The sequence below is a fragment of the Cervus elaphus genome, chromosome 18 (genome assembly GCF_910594005.1).
Source record: "Cervus elaphus chromosome 18, mCerEla1.1, whole genome shotgun sequence".
In the NCBI taxonomy this organism is placed as follows: domain Eukaryota; kingdom Metazoa; phylum Chordata; class Mammalia; order Artiodactyla; family Cervidae; genus Cervus; species Cervus elaphus.
The window spans coordinates 90,362,471-90,387,062 of NC_057832.1; positions in this window are offsets into that span (position 1 = coordinate 90,362,471).

Consider the following 24,592-nt stretch of genomic DNA (forward strand, 5'->3'; position numbering starts at 1 on the left):
GGCTCTTCTCCAACACCACAGTTCAAAAGCATCAGTTCTTCGGCGCTCAGATTTCTTTGTAGTGCAACTCTCACATCCATACATGACCAATGGAAAAACCATAGCCTTGACTAGATGGACCTTTGTTGGCAAAGTAATGTCTCTGCTTTTTAATATGCTATCTAGGTTGGTCATAACCTTCCTTCCAAGGAGTAAGCCTCTTTTAATTTCATGGCTGCAGTCACCATCTGCAGTGATTTGGGAGCCCAGAAAAATAAAGTCAGCCACTGGTTCCACTGTTTCCCTATCTATTTGCCATGAAGTGATTGGACCTGATGCCATAATATTAGTTTTCTGGATATTGAACTTTAAGCCAACTTTTTCATCTCCTCTTTCACTCTCATCAAGAGGCTCATTAGTTCTTCTTCACTTTCTGCCATAAGGGTGATGTCATCTGCATATCTGAGGTTATTGATATTTCTCCCAGCAATCTTGATTCCAGTTTGTGCTTCCTCCAGCCCAGTGTTTCTCATGATGTACTCTGCGAAGTTAAATAAGCAGGGTGACAATACACAGCCTTGATGTACTCTTTTTCATATTTAGAACCAGTCCATTGTTCCATGTCTAGTTCTAACTGTTGCTTCCTGACCTGCATACAGGTTTGTCATGAGACAGGTCAGGTGGTCTGGTATTCCCATCTCTCAGAATTTTCCACAATTGTCATGATCCACAGAGGCAAAGGCTTTGGCATAGTCAATAAAGCAGAAATAGATGTTTTTCTGGAATTCTCTTGCTTTTTTGATGATCCAACAGATGTTGAAATTTGACCTCTTGTTCCTCTGCCTTTTCTAAAACCACCTTGAACATCTGGAAGTTCATGGTTCACATATGCTGAAGCCTGGCTTGGAGAATTTTGAGCATTACTTTACTAGCGTGTGCAATGAGTGCAACTGTGTGGTAGTTTGAGCATTGTTTGGGATTGCCTTTCTTTGGAATTGGAATGAAAACTGACCTTTCCAGTCCTGTAGCCACTGCTGAGTTTTCCAAATTTGCTGAATTATTGAGTGCTACACTCACAGCATCATCTTTTAGAATTTGAAATAGTTCAACTGGAATTCCATCGTCTCCACTAGCTTTCTTTGTAGTAATGCTTTCTAAGGCCCACTTGAATTCACATTCCAGGATGTCCGGCTCTAGGTGAGTGGGAGTGATCACACCTTTGTGATTATCTGGGTCGTGAATATCTTTTTGTACAGTTATTCTGTGTATTCTTGCCACCTCTTCTTAATATCTTTTGCTTATGTTAGGTCCCTACAATTTCTGTCCTTTATTGAGCACATCTTTGTATGAAATATTTCCTTGGTATCTCTAATTTTCTTGAAGAGATCTCTGATCTTTCCCATTCTATTGTTTTCTTCTATTTCTTTACATTGATTCCAGAGGAAGGTTTTCTTATCTCTCCTTGCTATTCTTTGGAACTCTGCATTCAAATGGATATATCCTTTTCTCCTTTGCTTTTCACTTCTCTTCTTTTCACATCTATTTGTAAGGCCTCCTCAGACAGCCATTTTGCTTTTTTGCATTTCTTTTTCCTGGGGATGGTCTTGATTCCTATCTCCTGTACAATGTCACGAACCTCCATCCATAGTTCATCAGGCACAATGTCTATCAGATCTAGTCCCTTAAATCTATTTCTCATTTCCACTGTATAGTCAAAAGGGATTTGATTTAAGTCATACCTGAATGGACTAGTGGTTTTCTGCACTTTTTCAATTTCAGTCTGAATTTTGCAATAAGGAGTTCATGATCTGAGTCACAGTCAGCTCCAGGTCTTGTTTTTGCTGACTGTATAGAGCTTCCCCATCTTTGGCTGCAAAGGATATAATCAATCTGATTTCAGTGTTGACCATCTGGTGATGTCCATGTGTAGAGTCTTCTCCTATGTTGTTGGAAGAGGATGTTTGCTATGACCATTGCGTTCTCTTGGCAGAACCCTGTTAGCCTTTGCCCTGCTTCATTCTGTACTCCAAGGCCAAATTTTCTTGCTACTTCAGGTGTTTTCTGACTTCCTACTTTTGCATTCCAGTCCCCTATAATGAAAAGGGCATTTTTTTTTTTTTTTTTTTTTTTTTTGCTTGTTAATTCTAGCAGGTCTTGTAGGTCTTGATAGCACCGATCAACTTCAGCTTCTTCAGCATTACTGGTCGGGGCATAGACTTGGATTTTTTTTTTTTTTTTTTTTTTTTTTTTTTTTTAATTTTTTTATTAGTTGGAGGCTAATTGCTTCACAACATTTCAGTGGGTTTTGTCATACATTGATATGAATCAGCCATAGATTTACACTTATTCCCCATCCCGATCCCCCCTCCCATCTCCCTCTCCACCCGATTCCTCTGGGTCTTCCCAGTGCACCAGGCCCGAGCACTTGTCTCATGCATCCCACCTGGGCTGGTGATCTGTTTCACCATAGATAGTATACATGCTGTTCTTTTGAAACATCCCACCCTCACCTTCTCCCACAGAGTTCAAAAGTCTGTTCTGTATTTCTGTGTCTCTTTTTCTGTTTTGCATATAGGGTTATCGTTACCATCTTTCTAAATTCCATATATATGTGTTAGTATGCTGTAATGTTCTTTATCTTTCTGGCTTACTTCACTCTGTATAAGGGGTTCCAGTTTCATCCATCTCATTAGGACTGGTTCAAATGAATTCTTTTTGACGGCTGAGTAAAATTCCATGGTGTATATGTACCACAGCTTCCTTATCCATTCATCTGCTGATGGGCATCTAGGTTGCTTCCATGTCCTGGCTATTATAAACAGTGCTGCGATGAACATTGGGGTGCATGTGTCTCTTTCAGATCTGGTTTCCTCAGTGTGTATGCCCAGAAGTGGGATTGCTGGGTCATATGGCAGTTCTATTTCCAGTTTTTTAAGGAATCTCCACACTGTTTTCCATAGTGGCTGTACTAGTTTGCATTCCCACCAACAGTGTAAGAGGGTTCCCTTTTCTCCACAGCCTCTCCAGCATTTATTGCTTGTAGACTTTTGGATAGCAGCCATCCTGACTGGTGTGTAATGGTACCTCATTGTGGTTTTGATTTGCATTTCTCTAATAATGAGTGATGTTGAGCACCTTTTCATGTGTTTGTTAGCCATCTGTATGTCTTCTTTGGAGAAATGTCTGTTTAGTTCTCTGGCCCATTTTTTGATTGGGTCATTTATTTTTCTGGAATTGAGCTGCAGGAGTTGCTTGTATATTTTTGAGATTAATCCTTTGTCTGTTGCTTCATTTGCTATTATTTTCTCCCAATCTGACGGCTGTCTTTTCACCTTACTTATAGTTTCTTTTGTAGTGCAAAAGCTTTTAAGTTTCATTAGATCCCATTTGTTTAGTTTTGCTTTTATTTCCAATATTCTGGGAGGTGGGTCATAGAGGATCTTGCTGTGATTTATGTCGGAGAGTGTTTTGCCTATGTTCTCCTCTAGGAGTTTTATAGTTTCTGGTCTTACATTTAGATCTTTAATCCATTTTGAGTTTATTTTTGTGTATGGTGTTAGAAAGTGTTCTAGTTTCATTCTTTTGCAAGTGGTTGACCAGTTTTCCCAGCACCACTTGTTAAAGAGGTTGTCTTTTTTCCATTGTATATCCTTGCCTCCTTTGTCAAAGATAAGGTGTCCATAGGTTCGTGGATTTATCTCTGGGCTTTCTATTCTGTTCCATTGGTCTATATTTCTGTCTTTGTGCCAGTACCACACTGTCTTGATGACTGTGGCTTTGTAATAGAGTCTGAAGTCAGGCAGGTTGATTCCTCCAGTTCCATTCTTCTTTTTCAAGATTACTTTGGCTATTCGAGGTTTTTTGTATTTCCATACAAATTGTGAAATTCTTTGGTCTAGTTCTGTGAAAAATACCGTTGGTAGCTTGATAGGGATTGCATTGAATCTATAGATTGCTTTGGGTAGAATAGCCATTTTGACAATATTGATTCTTCCAATCCATGAACACGGTATGTTTCTCCATCTGTTTGTGTCCTCTTTGATTCCTTTCATCAGTGTTTTATAGTTTTCTATGTATAGGTCTTTTGTTTCTTTAGGTAGATATACTCCTAAGTATTTTATTCTTTTTGTTGCAATGGTGAATGGTATTGTTTCCTTAATTTCTCTTTCTGTTTTTTCATTGTTAGTATATAGGAATGCAAGGGATTTCTGTGTGTTAATTTTATATCCTGCAACTTTACTATATTCATTGATTAGTTCTAGTAATTTTCTGGTAGAGTCTTTAGGGTTTTCTATATAGAGGATCATGTCATCTGCAAACAGTGAGAGTTTCACTTCTTCTTTTCCTATCTGGATTCCTTTTACTTCTTTTTCTGCTCTGATTGCTGTGGCCAAAACTTCCAACACTATGTTGAACAGTAGTGGTGAGAGTGGGCACCCTTGCCTTGTTCCTGATTTCAGGGGAAATGCTTTCAATTTTTCACCATTGAGGGTGATGCTTGCTGTGGGTTTGTCATATATAGCTTTTATTATGTTGAGGTATGTTCCTTCTATTCCTGCTTTTTGGAGAGTTTTAATCATAAATGAGTGTTGAATTTTGTCAAAGGCTTTCTCTGCATCTATTGAGATAATCATATGGTTTTTATCTTTCAATTTGTTAATGTGGTGTATTACATTGATTGATTTGCGGATATTGAAGAATCCTTGCATTCCTGGGATAAAGCCCACTTGGTCGTGGTGTATGATTTTTTTAATATGTTGTTGGATTCTGTTTGCTAGAATTTTGTTAAGGATTTTTGCATCTATGTTCATCAGTGATATTGGCCTGTAGTTTTCTTTTTTTGTGGCATCTTTGTCAGGTTTTGGAATTAGGGTGATGGTGGCCTCATAGAATGAGTTTGGAAGTTTACCTTCTTCTGCAATTTTCTGGAAGAGTTTGAGTAAGGTAGGTGTTAGCTCTTCTCTAAATTTTTGGTAGAATTCAGCTGTGAAGCCATCTGGTCCTGGGCTTTTGTTTGCTGGAAGATTTTTGATTACAGTTTCGATTTCCTTGTCTGTGATGGGTCTGTTAAGATCTTCTATTTCTTCCTGGTTCAGTTTTGGAAAGTTATACTTTTCTAAGAATTTGTCCATTTCATCCAAGTTGTCCATTTTATTGGCATAGAGCTGCTGGTAGTAGTCTCTTATGATCCTTTGTATTTCAGTGTTGTCTGTTGTGATCTCTCCATTTTCATTTCTAATTTTGTTAATTTGGTTCTTCTCTCTTTGTTTCTTAATGAGTCTTGCTAATGGTTTGTCAATTTTGTTTATTTTTTCAAAAAACCAGCTTTTAGCTTTGTTGATTTTTGCTATGGTCTCTTTAGTTTCTATTGCTTTTATTTCTGCCTTAATTTTTAAGATTTCTTTCCTTCTGCTAACCCTGGGGTTCTTCATTTCTTCCTTCTCTAATTGCTTTAGGTGTAGAGTTAGGTTATTTATTTGGCTTTTTTCTTGTTTCTTGATGTAAGCCTGTAATGCTATGAACCTTCCCCTTAGCACTGCTTTTACAGTGTCCCATAGGTTTTGGGTTGTTGTGTTTTCATTTTCATTCATTTCTATACATATTTTGATTTCTTTTTTGATTTCTTCTATGATTTGTTGGTTATTCAGAAGCGTGTTCTTTAGCCTCCAGGTGTTTGAATTTTTAACAATTTTTTTCCTGTAATTGAGATCTAATCTTACTGCACTGTGGTCAGAAAAGATGACTGGAATGATTTCAATTTTTTTGAATTTTCCAAGACTAGATTTATGGCCCAGGATGTGATCTATTCTGGAGAAGGTTCCGTGTGCACTTGAGAAAAAGGTGAAGTTGCTTGTTTTGGGGTGAAATGTCCTATAGATATCAATTAGGTCTAGCTGGTCCATTGTGTCATTTAAAGTTTGTGTTTCCTTGTTAATTTTCTGTTTAGTTGATCTATCCATAGTTGTGAGTGGGGTATTAAAGTCTCCCACTATTATTGTGTTACTATTAATTTCCTCTTTCATACTCGTTAGTGTTTGCCGTACATATTGCGGTGCTCCTATGTTGGGTGCATATATATTTATAATTGTTATATCTTCTTCTTGGATTGATCCTTTGATCATTATGTAGTGTCCTTCTTTGTCTCTTTTCACAGCTTTTATTTGAAAGTCTATTTTATCTGATATGAGTATTGCGACTCCTGCTTTCTTTTGGTCTCTGTTTGCATGAAATATTTTTTTCCAGCCCTTCACTTTTAGTCTGTATGTGTCTCTTGTTTTGAGGTGGGTCTCTTGTAGACAGCATATATGGGGGTCTTGTTTTTGTATCCATTCAGCCAATCTTTGTCTTTTGGTTGGGGCATTCAACCCATTTACATTTAAGGTAATTATTGATAGGTGTGGTCCCGTTGCCATTTACTTTGTTGTTTTGGGTTCACGTTTATACAACCTTTCTGTGTTTCCTGTCTAGAGAAGATCCTTTAGCATTTGTTGAAGAGCTGGTTTGGTGGTGCTGAATTCTCTCAGCTTTTGCTTATCTGTAAAGCTTTTGAGTTCTCCTTCATATCTGAATGAGATCCTTGCTGGATACAGTAATCTAGGTTGTAGGTTATTCTCTTTCATTACTTTCAGGACGTCCTGCCATTCCCTTCTGGCCTGGAGGGTTTCTATTGATAGATCAGCTGTTATCCTTATGGGAATCCCTTTGTGTGTTATTTGTTGTTTTTCCCTTGCTGCTTTTAATATTTGTTCTTTGTGTTTGATCTTTGTTAGTTTGATTAATATGTGTCTTGGGGTGTTTCGCCTTGGGTTTATCCTGTTTGGGACTCTCTGGGTTTCTTGGACTTGAGTGGCTATTTCCTTCCCCATTTTAGGGAAGTTTTCAGCTATTATCTCCTCGAGTATTTTCTCATGGCCTTTCTTTTTGTCTTCTTCTTCTGGGACTCCTATGATTCGAATGTTGGGGCGTTTCACAGTGTCCCAGAGGTCCCTGAGGTTGTCCTCATTTCTTTTGATCCTTTTTTCTTTTTTCCTCTCTGCTTCATTTATTTCCACCATTTTATCTTCTACCTCACTTATCCTATCTTCTGCCTCCGTTATTCTACTCTTGGTTCCCTCCAAAGTGTTTTTGATCTCATTCATTGCATTGTTCATTTTTAATTGACTCTTTTTTATTTCTTCTAGGTCTTTATTAAACAATTCTTGTATCTTTTCAATCTTTGTCTCCAGGCTATTTATCTGTAACTCCATTTTGTTTTCAAGATTTTGGATCATTTTTATTATCATTATTCTAAATTCTTTTTCAGGTAGATTCCCTATCTCCTCCTCTTTTGTTTGACTTGGTGGGCATTTTTCATGTTCCTTTACCTGTTGGGTATTTCTTTGCCTTTTCATCTTGTTTAGATTGCTGTGTCTGGAGTGGACTTTCTGTATTCTGGAGGTCTGTGGTTCCTTTTTATTGTGGAGGATTTACCCAGTGGGTGGGGTTAGACGATTGGCTTGTCAAGGTTTCCCGGTTAGGGAAGCTTGCGTCAGTGTACTGGTGCGTGGAACTTGATTTCTTCTTTTTGGAGAGCAATGGAGTGCCCAGTAATGAGTTTTGAGATGGGTCTATGTGTTAGGTGTCACCTTGGGCAGCCTGTATGTTGACATTCGGGGCTATGTTCCTGTGTTACTGGAGAATTTGCGTGGTATGTCTTGCTCTAAAACTTACTGGCTCTTGGGTGGTGGTTGCTTTCAGTGTAGGTATGGAGGCTTTTGGACGGTCACTTATTGCTTAAAGTTCCATGTAGTCAGGAGTTTTCTGGTGTTCTCAGGTTTTGGGCTTAAGTTTCCTGCCTCTGGATTTCAGTTTTATTCTTCCTGTATTCTCAGGACTTCTCCAACTATACAGCACTGATAATAAAACTTCTAGGTTAATGGCGAAAAGATTCTCCCCCGTTAGGGACACCCAGAGAGGTTCACAGAGTTACATGAACAGGAGAAAAGGGAGGAGGGAGATAGAGATGAGCAGGAGTAGAAAAAGGGGGGCTCAAGAGGAGAGAGACAGATCTACGCAGCTGTCTGTTCCCAGAGTGTTCTCCGTATCTCAGACACCTACAAGGATTCACAGAATTGGATTGGGAAGAGAAGGGGAAAGGAGGAAATAGAGGTGTTCTGAGGTAGAAAACAGAGAGTCAAGATTGGGAGAGAATAATCTTCGGTTTAAAGATAGGGCTTCTTTTTTTTTTTTTTTTTGGTAAGGTTATAGTGTAGTGAAAATGAAAATGAAGAGTAGTAGAGGAGTACTAGAGGACTTTAAAAGAAATAAGAGAAAAAGAAAAATAGAAAATAAAAGAGAAAATGGAAAGGAAAAAAAAAAAAAAAAAAAAAAAAAAAAAAAAAAAAAAAAAAAAAAAAAAAAAAAAAAAAAAAAAAAAAAAAAAAAAAAAAAAGAAAGAAAAAAAAAAAATTTTTTTTTCCCCTAATTAAAAAAATCATAAAAATCTATGTAAATAAAAGTTAAGGAGTAATGGGGGAGTAATAGGGAATTTTAAAGGAAAATAAAAGAGAAAAAATAAAAAAGAAAAAATATAAAAAGAAAAAAAAATTTTTTTTTTTCCCTTACTTAGAAAAAAAAAAGTAAAAATATATCTAGGAGTTTCTCTGGAGCTGCTGCGGTCAGTGTGGGTTCGGCTCAGTTTCAGATAGCTCCTCGTTCCAGCTTACACTTCTCGATATCTACAGGGCCCTTCCGGTGAAGTCGGTGTTTTCTACAGGGATTTTAATCTGTTGCACCAGTCCCTTCTGAAGCGGTTCCCTTTGTTTATTTGGCTTCTGTTTGCCGGTCTCTTCAGAGCCTCATTTCCGCCCTGACACAGGCGGGCGGAGGTGGACTCTTATTCAGTTAGCTAGTTCCTTTGCGCTGCGGGGCGGGGCTGACGCTGCGGGGAGGGGCTGGCGCTGCGGGGCGGGGCTGACGCTGCGGGGAGGGGCTGGCCCTGCGGGGGCGGGCTGGCGCTGCCGGGTGGGGCTGACGCTGCTTTCTCCCTCTGCGCTGCTCAGGCTCCCGGCTGTTCTATATGGAGCGCGCCCCGCGCTGCGCTAGGTTCCAGCCCTCGGGTGTTACACAAAAGCGCGGAAGGAAAAGCTGCGCCTGCTCTCTGTGCCTTCCCCGTCAGAGCGGTCCAGGCAGCCAGGGGCTTGATGGGCGCACTATCCCCAGGTGTGGCACACTCACTCCCTTCCGCGGACCCAGTCTCAGTTTCCGCTGACGCCAGTCGGGTGCGCGCGCCTTCCGCCCTCTGCGTCCCCAGCCCCAGTCCCCGCCCGCGCCGGTCGGGTGCCTGCGCCCTGTGTCTCGCTGCGACCTTCCCCTCCCCCCTGCCTCCTGCCTCCGGTGGGGCTGGGCGGGTCCGCAGCCTGCGACCTCTTCTTGGGACTTTCTCCGTCCCTTTGTTCTGCGAACGGCCGGCAGTGTGTTCCGGCCGGTTAATTTTCTCTCTTTTGGTCTCCCACAGTTCAAGTTGGCACCTCACAGAAGCTCCCTCCGATTGTCCTCAGGGCCCTCAGGCCCGGACCCTAGCTCAAGCAAGGCCGCCTAAGACTCCCTTCCCGGGACGGGTCTCCGTCCTTAGCTCTTTTGTCTCACTTTTTATCTTTTATATTTTGTCCTACCTCCTTTCGAAGACAATGGTCTGCTTTTCTGGGCGCCTGATGACCTCAGCTAGCGATCAGAAGTTGTTTTGTGAGGTTGGCTCTGCATTCAGTTATTCTTTTGATGAATTTGTAGGAGAGAAAGTGGTCTCCCCGTCCTACTCCTCCGCCATCTTGGCTCCTCCTCCCCCTAGACTTGGATTACCATGATATTGTGTGGTTTGTCTTGGAAACAAACAGAGGTCATTCCATCGTTTTTGATATTGCATCCAAGTACTGCATTTTGAACTCTTTTGTTGACTATGATGGCTACTCCATTTCTTCTAAGGGATTTGTGCCCACAGTAGTAGATATAATGATCATCTGAGTTAAATTCACCCATTCCAGTCTATTTTAGTTCCCTGATTCCTAGAATGTCGATGTTCACTCTTGCCATCTCCTGCCTTGATTCATGGACCTAGCATTCCAGGTTCCTATGCAATATTGCTCTTTCCAGCTTTGAATCTTCCTTCTATCCCTAGTCCTATCCACAACTGGGTGTTGTTTTTGCTTTGGCCCCATCCCTTCATTCTTTCTGGAGTTATTTCTCCACTGATCTCCAGTAGCATATTGGGCACCCACTGACCTGGGGAGTTCATCTCTCTATGTCCTATCTTTTTGCCTTTTCATACTGTTCAGGGTGTTCTCATTATCCAGCAACCCCACTACTGGGCATATACCCTGAGAAAACCACAATTCTAAATGACATGTGCACCCCAGTGTTCATTGCAGCACTGTTTATGGTAGCCAGGGCATGGAAGCAACATAGATGTCCATCTACAGATGAATATATAAAGAAGTTGTGGTACATATATACAGTGGAATACTACTCAGCCATAAAAAGAACAGATTTGAGTCGGTTGTAGTGAGGTGGATGAACCTTGAGCCTGTTAGACAGAAGGAATAAGTCAGAAAGAGTGAAACAAATATAGTGTATTAACACATACATATAGAATCTAGAAAAATGGTACTGATGAACCTACCTACGTGCAGGGAAGGAATAGACACAGATGTAGTGAACAGACTTGTGGGACACAGTGGGCGAAGGAGAGAGTCAGATGAATGGAGGAAACAGCATTGACATATATACACTCTTTTGTGTAAATTAGATAGCAGGCGAGAAGTTGCTATGTAACACCAGGAGTCAAGTCTGGAGCTCTGTGATGACCTAGAGGGGTCGGATAAGGGGAGGGGAGGGAGGCTCAATAGGGAGGGGGTTATCTGTATACTTTTGACTGATTTCAGTTGCAGTATGGCAAAAACTAACCCAATATTGTAAAGCAATTTTCCTCCAATTAAAAAATAAAACAATAATGTACAACAGTTTTACTTACTATATATTAATCATAATGAACATTATATTCCTAATACTTACAATTAGAAGTTTGTACTTTTTGACCATCTTTATCCAGTTTCCCTCCCCCTCCCTCTGACTTGTGGAAACCACAAATCTGATTTATTTTTCTATGAGTTTGCTTGTTTGTTCGTCTTTGAAGTATAATTGACGTACAACAGAGACTTACTTAAAGTATACTGATATTTATCTTTCCAGCTTTACTGAGATACAAACTGGCATATAACTTTGTGTAAGTTTAAGGTGGACAAGGTAGTGTAGGCCGTTATTGTTGTTCAGTCACTCAATCATGTCTGACACTTTGTGACCCCATAAACTGCAGTATGCCAGGCTTCCCTGTCCTTCACCATCTCCTGGAGCTTGCTCAAATCATGTCCATTAAGTCGATGATGCCACCCAACCATCTCGTCCTCTGTTATCCCCTTATCCTCCTGCCTTCTATCTTTCCCAGCATCAGGGTCGCATCATAAATTTATTCATTTTTATTACGTTAAATTGCCTTTTTAAAATTAAAATTTTGAAATACAAATCCTAGTGGTAAAATCTAGATTATTTCCACCTGAAAAAGTATTTCTGCTGTTCAAATAAAAGGTCTGGCCCCTAAACACATAGAATTCAAAAAATTGTAATTTAATTATAAGTTAAAATTTCTCACACAAAAAGAGAACTTTAAGGTTGGATAATTTACTATTCTCTCATGACTAGAAAGGTCTGCATTCTTGCTTCGAGAACAGATGAAGAAAGTTGGACACCAGAGAGCAGGGGAAGGTAGGACCAACTTGCCTATTAATCACAGTAGACATAGTGTGTGTAGGGCCAACAAAAATTTTAGGGTCCCAGACAAATGTTTTAACTTATTTTAATCAGAAAAATACATTGTTCAATCCAAAAATATAATATATAGTATTAATAAATCATTTATACCAAAGCAGTCCTATTATTTCATGTATATTTTAGTGGTTTTTATTTTTATTTTTTTTGTAGAAGTTGCTCATGAATGTCTTAGTTACATCTAAGGTAAAGCCCATGCAGTAGAGTACAATCAGAAATGTGAATAAATAGGGTTTAGATCATATGGGGGTTACTGCCTAAGAATTATGTTTCTCAGATACATGCACCCTAATGTTCACAAAGATCCATCTAGTCAAGGCTATGGTTTTTCCAGTGGTCATGTATGGATGTGAGAGTTGGATAGTAAAGAAAGCTTAGTGCTGAAGAATTGATGCTTTTAAACTGTGGTGTTGGAGAAGACTCTTGAGAGTTCCTTGGACTCCAAGGAGATCCAACCAGTCCATCCTAAAGGAGATCAATCCTGGGTATTCATTGGAAGGACTGATGCTGAAGCTGAAATTCCAGTACTTTGGCCACCTTATGGGAAGAACTGACTCATTTGAAAAGACCTGATGCTGGGAAAGATTGAAGGCAGGAGGAGAAGGGGACGACAGAAGATGAGATGGTTGGATGGCATCACTGACCCGATGGACATGAGTTTGAGTAAACTCTGGGAGTTGGTGATGGACAGGGAGACCTGGCGTGTTGCAGTCCATGGGGTTGCAAAGAATTGGACATAACTGAGCAACTGGACTGAACTGAACTGAACTGAGAGTTGGCTGACTTACTTGTTGCTGTGAAGATGAATTGCCTTGGAGGGCTGCTAATCCATTTGTGTTCAGATAAAAGTACTAACCACAAAGAGAGACAATATAACCCTAGTGTTTATTAACAAATTTTATACAATTTTTCATGGAAAACACTTGATGGCTTTTTTATGTGATTTCCTATAGAAAACTAACTTATATCTAAGTACACCTGTCCATCATATCTTCTTAAAAAGCCATATTTTCAATGCAGAAGCAGAGTTGTTAAAAAAAAATCAAATGAAATAGTTATGAATAAGTTCACCCTCTAAGTGAAATTATGACATAAACTGAACAAAGTGTAAGGAAAGATCAGAAAATTTGAAGTTGAAATGTCATTTGTATTATCCTGTGTTGTGTGCTCAGTCACCTAGTCATATCCAACTCTAGTGACCCCATGAACTGTAGCCTACCAGGTTCACGTGTCCTTGGAATTTCCCAGGCAATAGAACTGGAGTGGGTTGTCATTTTCTCCTCCAGGGTATCTTCCCAACCCAGGGGTTGAACCCATGTCTCTTGTGTCTCCTGCATTGGTAGGGAGATTCTTTACCACAGTGCCACCTGGGAAGCCCATACTTTCCTGCCCATGTCTTTTTCTCTAGACTCTTTGCCTTAAGTGATAAGTATAATAGAAATATCTACTTAGAATTTCTAACTTCACTATCATAATTGAGCAAAAGTTCTGAAGAAACTTCCTTCTCTATAAAAAATTAAGCCCTGGATTAGAGAGATTTTGAAGATTTATTGTGATGGTTCATTTTATGTGTCAGCCTAGTTAAGCCAATTAGGTGACTAGTGGTTTGCCAGTTGTTTGATCAAATATATGTTGTTGTGAAAGTGTATTTTTTTTAAAGATGTGATTAATATTTAGAATCAGTTGACTTTAAGCAAAGTGCCTTGTCCTCTGTAATGTGAATTGGCCTCAATCAGCTGAAGGCCTTAAAAGCGAAGACAGTTTTCCTAAGGAAGTTATTCTGCTTTAAGACTGAAAGCTAGAAGCCCTTCTCTAAGTTTCCAGCATGCTGGCCTGCTCTACAACTTTTGCACTTGCCAGTACCACAAAATACTGTATGAGCCAATTCCTTGAACTAATGCTCTCTCTCTCCCTCTCCCTCCCTGACTCTATCTCTGTCTCCTTGTGTCTCTTCTGTCTCTTTCTTATGAATGTCAATGTGCTTGGTCATCAAAACATGCCGTAGAAAGTGAAAGTGTTAGTTACTCAGTCTGACTCTTTGCAACCCCGTGAACCCCAGGCTTCTCTGTACACGGAATTCTCCAGGAAAGAATAGTGGAGTGGGTTGCTATTCCCTTTCTCCAGGGGATCTTCCCAACCCAGATATTGAATCTGGGTCTCCCACATTGCAGGAATATTCTTTACCATCTGAGCTACCAGGGAAAATATAGAACCTTTTAAAATATGACTCATTATCCTTTCTTTTTTCAGTTTTCTCAGAACCTCCAACTATGATGATATATAGTACTGCCAGCAAAGTAATTCGATTTTAAATGCTTTGGGACCAGGGTTAGTGCTTATATTCCTTCTTTTCAGTCTTACTAAGAAGTACAATGTCTGTAATTGGTGTTCAGTAACTATATTCTTAAACATTTTAAGCATATATTGACCTCTGATTCCATGTATATTATCTGCAATGCTAAAGGCTTATAGGAGCCCTAGTAAACAGTGATGCACTTGAAAGTTGCTCTATTATATAACACAATCCATTCAATAAGGTTCCTTTTAAGTAGCTCACTGCAATTTTCAATTCAATTACAAACAGATAAAAGCATGTCTGTAAAATGAATTTGTGTAGTTTCTTATAAGCATCAAAAGGTTTAAAAGCAGTATTCTACTTTTTTTAAAAAAAAAAAAAAACATCACAATGATTTTCCACTGACTGCACTCTATTTTCTTGGGCAAAGGATCAGAAGATCAAGTGTATTGACAAATAGCCTTGCAGAAGAGTGAGGTAAGATGACCTAAGTAGCTTCACCTATTGCCCTTAAATTTGGAAGACTTTATTTTTTTAAAAATGATGAGATGCCCCTTTTGTTTTATCTTTGAATTAATCTTCAAGCTTTTTTATTTGTCCTTTAAATTGGATGTTTGGAGTCAATTTTGTGTGAAGCTCTGAAAACTGCAGGCCTGCAGAGCTGGAAAAAGAACATTGCCTGCCTCTATTTAAAACCACACTTATGGCTATCATTTGGGAATTAAAAAAAAAAAAAAAAAACTTGGCTTGTTGCCCACATCTCCTCCATTCTGTGTTGCTCTTTCTATTCCTTTTAATTCTTTTAATTTTCTATTGAGTTTGCTCTGACGTCTTTCCTTTTCACCATGTCATTATTTTTGTTTGGTAATTTTCTTACACAGTTTATCTATTCCTTGTTTTATTCCTTTTCCTTTCTCTGCTCCTCTTCTTTTCCTTACCATAAGGCTTCTTGAAGATCAGGATTGCTATTATAAATCTGAAAATTACCTTTACTTTATTTTGGAAAACTTCAGCTCGCAAACTCCCTGTTGATCCCACAGCTGATGCACAAATGTTCTTCAGTTGCCAGATGGCAGTCAATACTTTTGGAGAGCAAATGGGTCCACAAGGTCTCTGAAATTATAACCTTGCCACAAACCTCTTAGTTTTGATGGGTGAGTGGCACACAGGTTTGTGGGAAAGACATTGCTGCCCTTCACATTTAGCCCTGGGGAATAAATGCAAAGGCAGATGTCTTTCTGAGTAGAATGTTGGAAGAAGAAATGAGAAAGGAAGGTGTAATCATGAATCACCTATGCTTGACATTTTTGATTATAGGAAGAAATTATTGCAAGTGAATAAAAGTTTATACTTAAACATTAAAATTTTTCTCCAGTAGATATGGTATATTTTTATAGTTCATATCAGAAAAGGTGCCTATTCACAAAATCATTGACTCCAGAATTTCTCTTTATTTTGTCCTCCTCTTTTTTCATTCTTTTATACCTTCTTATACCCTTGCATTACTGTTGAATAATTGAATAATTTAAGCAAGGTTTTGTTTACTTGTTTTTCTATTTTTTAACCTGAGAAAGGGTGACATAATTTATTCTACTATTGTGAACACTGAATCTGGAAATGGGAAAGAAAATTTTAATACTTTCAGTTTTGTTCATAAGAAATCCTACGAATGCTTCATTTCATTATGTGTTCAGATGCGCAAGGAAAGTGTTATATGTAATACTTGTTAAAAAAAGAAAGAATCCTTCCATGAGTTTTTTGTTGTCTTAGAAAAAAATATGCTCATCTAGAATATTGCAGGAAACAATTTGTGTTCACAATAAGTATTAATTGAACAAATGACATTTGATTGAAGAATTGAACAAAAAGATGTACTAGGTATATTCACAACTATGTTCTAAACAATGTTCTATGTTCTATGTTCTAAACTATGCCACCCATTTTTCCATATATTTTCAAAATAGCATTTAAAAATGTATAATTTTTATTCTCATCTCATCATTCCTCTTTCCTTCTTCATTTCTTTATTTTCAGTGCATAGTTTATTTTTTTGTTTGTTTTTTTATTTCAGTTACCATTTAATGAGAGTCTCTTTGGAAGGCATCATGCCAAATATGCAGGATACAGAATATCATAATGTATTCCTTCTTCAATACCTCACAGTTTAATAGACTAGACAGCTATAACCCATTCTGGGCTGTAAGTGTTTCCCAAGAAACACAGTGCATAAGTCAGGAAAGCTATAAATCTCTAGCTGACCAATTGTCTCAAAGCTGTGAGTGTGTATAAATAAAATATTCAAAATCTTTATTTTCATTTTTTTTTTGCTTCTAATTAATGTGCTATTAGAGTCTAGGTGAGGAGGTATGCAATAAAATTAGTACTTCACTAGATAAATGGAAATAATATGGACTTTATACTTAAATTTTGAAACAGTTTCTATTATAAAATGAGAAATATATTCTTGAAACAAGGGGAGGGCAGGTGGTTAACCCAAATTGTACCCAAGTACTCAAAGAACACTTTAAAAATTCCCATACATAAATTAAAATAGCAGTTCAAGCCAAAAGATATTAAGGTTCTTAAAAATAATAAAATTATAGTTCTTACATGTTAGGGAATTTTTCTGCATTACAGCATTGGATAACTTTTTCTTCTTTCTGTTGGATTTTCTATCTCTTGTGCTTAGCTGCTTAGTTGTGTCCAACTCTTTGCAACCCCATGGACTGTAAGCCTGCCAGGCTCCTCTGTCCATGGGAGTTCTCCAGGCAAGAATACTGGAGTGGGTTGCCATGCCCTCCTCCAAGGGATCTCCCTAACTCAGGGATCTAACTCAGATCTCCCACATTGCCAGCAAATTCTTTATTGTTTGAGCCACTTCAGACCCAACAAATAGTCTTTTGGTTCATCTCTACTTGTGTTCCATTAAGTTCTTCTCTACAATTTTTTTTTTAATTTTTTTATTAGTTGGAGGCTAATTACTTCACAACATTTCAGTGGGTTTTGTCATACATTGATATGAATCTGCCATAGATTTACACTTATTCCCCATCCCGATCCCCCCTCCCACCTCCCTCTCCACCTGATTCCTCTGGGTCTTCCCAGTGTACCAGGCCCGAGCACTTGTCTCATGCATCCCACCTGGGCTGGTGATCTGTTTCACCATAGATAGTATACATGCTGTTCTTTTGAAACATCCCACCCTCACCTTCTCCCACAGAGTTCAAAAGTCTGTTCTGTATTTCTGTGTCTCTTTTTCTGTTTTGCATATAGGGTTATCGTTACCATCTTTCTAAATTCCATATATATGTGTTAGTATGCTATAATGTTCTTTATCTTTCTGGCTTACTTCACTCTGTATAAGGGGCTCCAGTTTCATCCATCTCATTAGGACTGGTTCAAATGAATTCTTTTTGACGGCTGAGTAATATTCCATGGTGTATATGTACCACATTCTCATTGACTTTAAAGACTTTCCTGTCTGTCAGCAATTGACTTCTGGCAGTGTCTATTATGTTTTGATTTTATTTAACTTTTTGTTGTTTATTGGTATGATTTTGGTCCTGTTTGCTATTTTCTCTGGCGCTCAAAAGAGTTAGCTTTATGATCATTCTATAATCAAAAAAACATCTCCAGGTGAGGAATTAACATAGCTAAATCCCAAAGATTCTAATTATAGAGTTGGTTTTCAGACTCAAATTTGCCTGACACTTATTTACCTTCTATACCTTATCCAGTTTTTCCTAAGCAGGTGAGTGGTAATACTTGTTTCTTGTTTTTGGACCAACTAAATAGAAGCTATAGTTTTACTCACTCGTTATTTTTGTACCAGTGTTTTTAGTTCCATACTATATTGTTGTTGTTGTTTAGTAACTAAATCATGTCCGACATTTGTGACCCCATGGACTGTCAGGCTACTCTGTCCATGGGATTTCCCAAGCAAGAATACTGGATTGGGATGCTGTTTCCTCCTCCAGGGTATCTTCCTTATCCAGGGATTGAACCCATAACTCCTGCACTGATAGACATGTTATTTACCACTAAGCCATCTATTTTAAATATTAGTGCATAAGAAAATAGAATGTTTATTCAGTTTTTTTTTATTTACTTAAGTATGCATCACTGAAAATGTTTTTAGGTGACTCAGTTCAGTGATACTTGATAGTGCATAGAGGTTTCAAGAATTGAAGTGGGTCTTACATTGCAGAAATCTGTTAGACAAGGCAACATATACTATTTAGTATTAGTTATGTGAAATCTTACTTAAAGAAAGGATTTTGCTAAGCAATCCATTGAATTTCTATAAATAAGAATTTGGCCAATGAAGATTTGTAGTTCAGAGTCATAGACACTTAGATTCCTCCACCTATCTCTCAAAGGGAGAAAAAAAAAGTACAGTTGAAAGAATTAAAGCAGAGATTATAACAAAGTAAAACAAAAGTATTTTCAAGGTTATTGAAAGGTTATCTCTCTCATGCCCATTGGAAGAGCATGAATTTCCAGAAGAGAGCTTGGGTTGATGTAGGAGGTAGATGGGCTCCTGAGATGAGCAGCTGGAATTTGTCAAGCTGAGTAAATTGGAGCCTTTCTCCTCCTGACATTTCAAGGAAAAAGTTAATAGCAGGAATAGAGAGGAGCTGAGCTCTGCTGGAGTAAAAGATAAGATGACCACATCTATCATTTTTTAAATCAAGAAGGCCTCTCCAACTGTGCATGTGTAGAAAGGCTCCATAGGGACAAAAAGGGAGGGAGCGCTTTTTTTTTTTTTTTTTTTTTGAGGGATCACTATTTTATAATATGTGCCTGCAATCTCCCAGAGACTCTCATGCTGGAATCCTTCTTAGCTAAAAGATGTGTGTACATATGTGGGAGGGCCATGGGTCAGATCAGATATGGTAAACAAAGCAGCATGATTGACCAGAGGAAAACAAAGACTGACCCAGCAAAAACTGCCTTCATGGAAGCCAGTTAAGCCACCCCACTGATGCACGCCTCATTAGCAAGGATGTCCACATCCTTCTCTGGGTGTGTTGCTCTGCTTTGCTTCTGTCTTATATAAACTACTGTGTGCTCTCCCACATGGGCTGTGCCTGTTTTACAATCTCAATCTCTTTGTAATTTTTTTTTCCCAAAGAAGAGCCAGGGCCTCACTTCTAGCCTCTAGCTCCTGGTGGACCAGTGGTTAGGGCTTCTGTATTTTTCCAAGGAGCTTCATGTTTGATTCCTGTACAGCTTAATCTTGCTTCAAGCTATTTCTCATTGCTGGCTCCCTGAGATCAGAGTTCCACCTGAAAATTAGTGGCCAAAATCTAGAGACCAGTGGAAAGGAAGGAAAAATGAGGGATTCTAGGAAGGGAGAAATATCAATAACCTCGGATATGCAGATGACACCACCCTTATGGCAGAAAGTGAAGAAGAACTAAAAAACCTCTTGAAGAAAGTGAAAGAGGAGAGTGGAAAAGTTGGCTTAAAGCTCAACATTCAGAAGACTAAGACATGGCATCTGGCCCCATCACGGCATGGGAAATAGATGGGGAAACAGTGGAAACAGTGTCAGAGTTTATTTTGGGGGGTTCCAAAATCACTGCAGATGGTGATTGCAGCAATGAAATTAAAAGATGCTTACTCTTGGGAGGAAGGTTATAACCAACCTAGATAGCATATTTAAAAGCAGAGACATTACTTTGTCAACAAAGGTCCATCTAGTCAAGGCTATGGTTTTTCCAGTAGTCATGTATGGATGTGAGAGTTGGACTGTGAAGAAGGCTGAGCGCCGAAGAATTGATGCTTTTGAACTGTGGTGTTGGAGAAGACTCTTGAGAGTCCCTTGGACAGCAAGAAGATCCAACCAGTCCATCCTAAAGGAGATCAGTCCTGGGTATTCATTGGAAGGACTGATGTTGAAGCTGAAACTCCAATACTTTGGCCACCTCATGCGAAGAGTTGACTCATTGGAAAAGACCCTGATGCTGGGAGGGATTGGGGGCAGGAGGAGAAGGGGACAACAGAGGATGAGATGGCTGGATGGCATCACCGACACGATGGACATGGATTTGGGTAGACTCCGGGAGTTGGTGATGGACAGGGAGGCCTGGTGTGCTGCGATTCATGGGGTCTCAAAGAGTCAGACATGACTGAGCGATTGAACTGAACTGTGGAAGGGATAGCATGACATTCATTTTCCAAATATATATTCCCTTTTTATTGGGGTATATTAAATGGTCTTAGGAAATTTGATTTGAACAAATCAAGATTGAGTCAAGTTTTGCCAGTCCTCTTTATATTTTAATACAATGATCAGAAACAGAAATAGTTGACTTGATAAGATACTCATAAATTCTTAACCTGTGGTTCTAGGAAATAAGCAGTCTATATAATTTAACATACCCCTTTTGCCTAACACAATTGATAACCATAGTAAATGTCTGTAGAAAATGTCATAGAACAAGGTCCTTAAGTGAAGACCTGGACTCCAAACCAATTATACAGCATCAGTGTGTGTTTATGTGATATGTGTGTGTATGTGCATACATGTTTATGTATCAATAAGGAGTAAATGGATGTTTGAGACCTCCATAGTGGACCAGATTTACATTGGGCACTCTGAAACACTTCACATTGTAGGACTCACACACTTAAATAAGTAGACCCTTTATTGCCTTCTTCTTACTCTCCCAAAGCCTAATTTTATATAAATATAAATAAAGCCCCAAGGATGATAGATTCTGGAAAAAAAAAATGTGTTTTTGTTTACTTTCAGTTGTATTTTATAATTCAAATTTAATAGTACCTTTTATTTTGAAAGAGCCAAAAAGATTCAAAATTGTCATTATATCTTGATCATTCCTGAAGTCCCTAGGAGGTATTTGTTTATTATATTAGGGGGGCTTTTGAAATGCTTTACATTTTGAGTGCTTCCCATTTGACACGATGGTAAAGAATCTGCTTGCCAATGCAAGAGATAAGATGCAGGTTGGATCCCTAGGGCAGAAATATCCCTGGGGTAGGAAATGACAACCAACTCCAGTTTTCTTGCCTGGAAAATTCCATGGAATTTTCAGTGAAGCCTGGTGGGATACAGTGTATGGGGTCAGAAAGAGTCAGATATGACTAAGTACACATGTACATACGTGTATGTAGTATCTTTTTTATCCAAAGTTAATCTCAGTCAGGTAGTTCAGTCACTCAGTCATGTCTGACTCTGCCACCCCATGAGCTGTAGCACACCAGGCTTCCCTGTTCATCACCAACTCCCGGAGCTTGCTCAAACTTATGTTTCTTGAGTCAGTGATGCCATCCAACCATTTCATCCTCTGTTGTACCCTTCTCCTCCTGCCTTCAGTCTTTCCCATTATCAGGATCTTTCCTGATGAGTCAGTTCTTCGCATCAGGTGGCCAAAGGATTAGAGTTCCAGCTTCAGCATCAGTCCTTCCAATGAACATTCAGGACTGATTTCCTTTAGGACTGACTGATTTATGTAGGACCCTCAAATTCTCAAAATAAACAGAATAATCTAGAAATAAGTGGAGATATTTTTGAGACCTTTAGGAAGCCAAATTACAATGCTCAAAGTTCATACCATCTAGAATATGGATGAATGATATTTTCTTTCATTCTGGACTGCAAAATTCTAGTTAGCTTTTGTTGTTACACATTTTAGTTTAATACTTTAACATTTGATTGGACCAAATGCTCTGCTGAGTTAAATTTTTTGATTGGCAGATATCCTGCCACTCTCCACAAGTCTACATCTTACATTCCAGTTGCTTCTGTGGAATATTTACTACCCAGTAATTGTTTTAGCTCATTTACAATTGCCAGAATAGGCCAGATTCTGTCTGTGACCAGTAAGTGTCCTCTTCTTTTCCTTCAGTACAACAAAGAAATATTTAAGACTTAATACACACTATTTCTCTCAGTTTCTTTTGGAAAGACCTAAACTGGTTTAATAGTTTTTTTGGTGTTAAATAGGACTGCCAAAACTTTGAGTACAGTTCATTATTCCTGAAAAACAAACTTTATTTTTCGGTTGTGAATGAATTTAGTATTTACTGTTAAATCATAAGAGTTCTTTTTTTGTGTATCAGATTGAGGATCAGGGGATTCTTCTTTGGTCTGTTTTCTGTCCTGATTTCTTTTTTTTCCTCTCTCAGTAAGTAGAGAAATTTTAAAATGTAGAGATAGCAGTGACTTTTGAGAAGTATGTTGTATTACAATGACGTTTTTAGGTAAAACATGTATTTTCATAGTAATTATTCATCTGGAGCTCTGGGTAGAGTTATTCTACATTAAAATAAGCAGGTTGATGAAAGGAGCTATTGCCTTAATCTTTCAACTTTAATATTTACATTGAAGTTCTATAATTGTGCGCTACTTGACTTTTTGATGAAAGCATTTCTCAGAAAAATAACAAAGGACAGATAACAAATAACTTCAATATTTTCATTATTTTTAGAATTAAAAGAAATCTATTTTATTGACTGGAGATAGATAAATCAAACAAAAGTATCTCCAAATTATTACTAAAAAGCTAATTTTAACTTATATTTTCAGAATTTCTATATTCAGATAGAATAAAATAATTTTTATATGCCCTTTTCTTTATAGCTAATGGGCAATGAAATGCATTAAAAGTACACACACAATGTTCTTTGATAGACTTTGAAATGTGTGTATGCTGCTGCTCCTGCTAAATCACTTCAGTCATGTCCAACTCTGTGCGACCCCATAGACAGCCCACCAGGCTCCCCCGTCCTTGGGATTCTCCACGCAAGAACACTGGAGTGGGTTGCCATTTCCTTCTCCAATGCATGAAAGTGAGAAGTGAAAGTGAAGTTGCTCAGTCATGTCCGACTCCATGCGACCCCATGGACTGCAGCCTACCAGGCTCCTCCATCCATGGGATTTTTCCAGGCAAGAGTATGGGAGTGGGGTGCCATTGCCTTCTCTGAATGTGCGTATAGGAGACAGGAAAAAAGAAGCATGTATTTTGCACATACAAGGACATATATTATTTGGGAGTATCCTTTGTGCTAATTTGAACTGGAAATATCTGAAAATGTTTCAGATATTAAGAATGAAGCCTAGATACTATGTTTCTCTTTGAAATCTGAAAAACTATTGTAAAGAACTGGGATTTCATGTCAGACAGTTTTAAATTAATTCCCAAACTTGCCACTTAATATCTGGGTGAACATGGATGAGTTACATTAATCCTCTAACAAGTTAAAAGTTTATCATTATGTTTATATTTCAGAGAGTGTTAAGATAAAGTATTCAGTTTGTGTTGTCACATGTAACCCTTCCTGTTCATAATATGTTAATGTTTATATGTTTAATAGGTATATCCATAGCTGAACTTTTCCTGTAGGTCCTCTTCTGCCTTCCTAAACATTATTTTAAATAAAGCACAATGAGTTGTTTTATATAAAATTAATATACTTTACTTGTTTTATTTTAAAAAGAGGTTTCAGATGTGCAGAAAAATTGAGTTGAAATCACAAGCTCTCTCTTGATATAGTGGTACGATTTGAGATAGGGAAAACACTTTATAATCCAATGATTAGTTTCTGTGTCCCAAGTCCAGGAGACTTATGATATTTCATGGTCATTTAAATATTGACATGACGAGGGTGGGATGTTTCGAGAACAGCATCGAAACATGTATATTATCTATGGTGAAACAGATCAGCAGCCCAGGTTGGATGCATGAGACAAGTGCTCGGGCCTGGTGCACTGGGAGGACCCAGAGGGATCGGGTAGAGAGGGAGGTGGGAGGGGGGATAGGGGTGGGGAATACATGTAAATCCATGGCTGATTCATGTCAATGTATGATGGAACCCACTGCAGTATTGTGGGGTGATTAGCCTCCAACTAGTAAAAATAAATGAAAAATTAAAAAATTAAAAAATAAACATTGATATTCCTCAAAATCTAGTGAAATATCATATACAAATTATTTTTTCAACTGCCCATTTAAGGGAATTGAAAGAAAAGTCACATGTTATAAATGCATGGAATTTTAGTTTTTAATACTAGTTTGTATATATTTCTAATTTAATATCTGTTTATGTTAGAAACTAAGTGTGAACTTTTAGAATACAGTAAATTATACAATTTAAGAAGCACTTGGCTCAGATCATGAACTCCTTATTCCCAAATTCAGACTGAAATTGAAAAAGTGCAGAAAACCACTAGACCATTCAGGTATGACCTAAATCAAATCCCTGATGATTACACAGTGGAAGTGAGATCTTAAGGGACTAGATCTGATAGAGTGCCTGATGAACTATAGACGGAGGTTCATGACATTGTACAGGAGGCAGGGATCAAGACCATCCCGAGGAAAAAGAAATGCAAAAAAGTAAAATTGCTGTCTGAGGAGGCCATACAAATAGCTGTGAAAAGAAGGAAAGTGAACAGAAAAGGAAGATATACCTATTTGAATGCAGAGTTCCAAA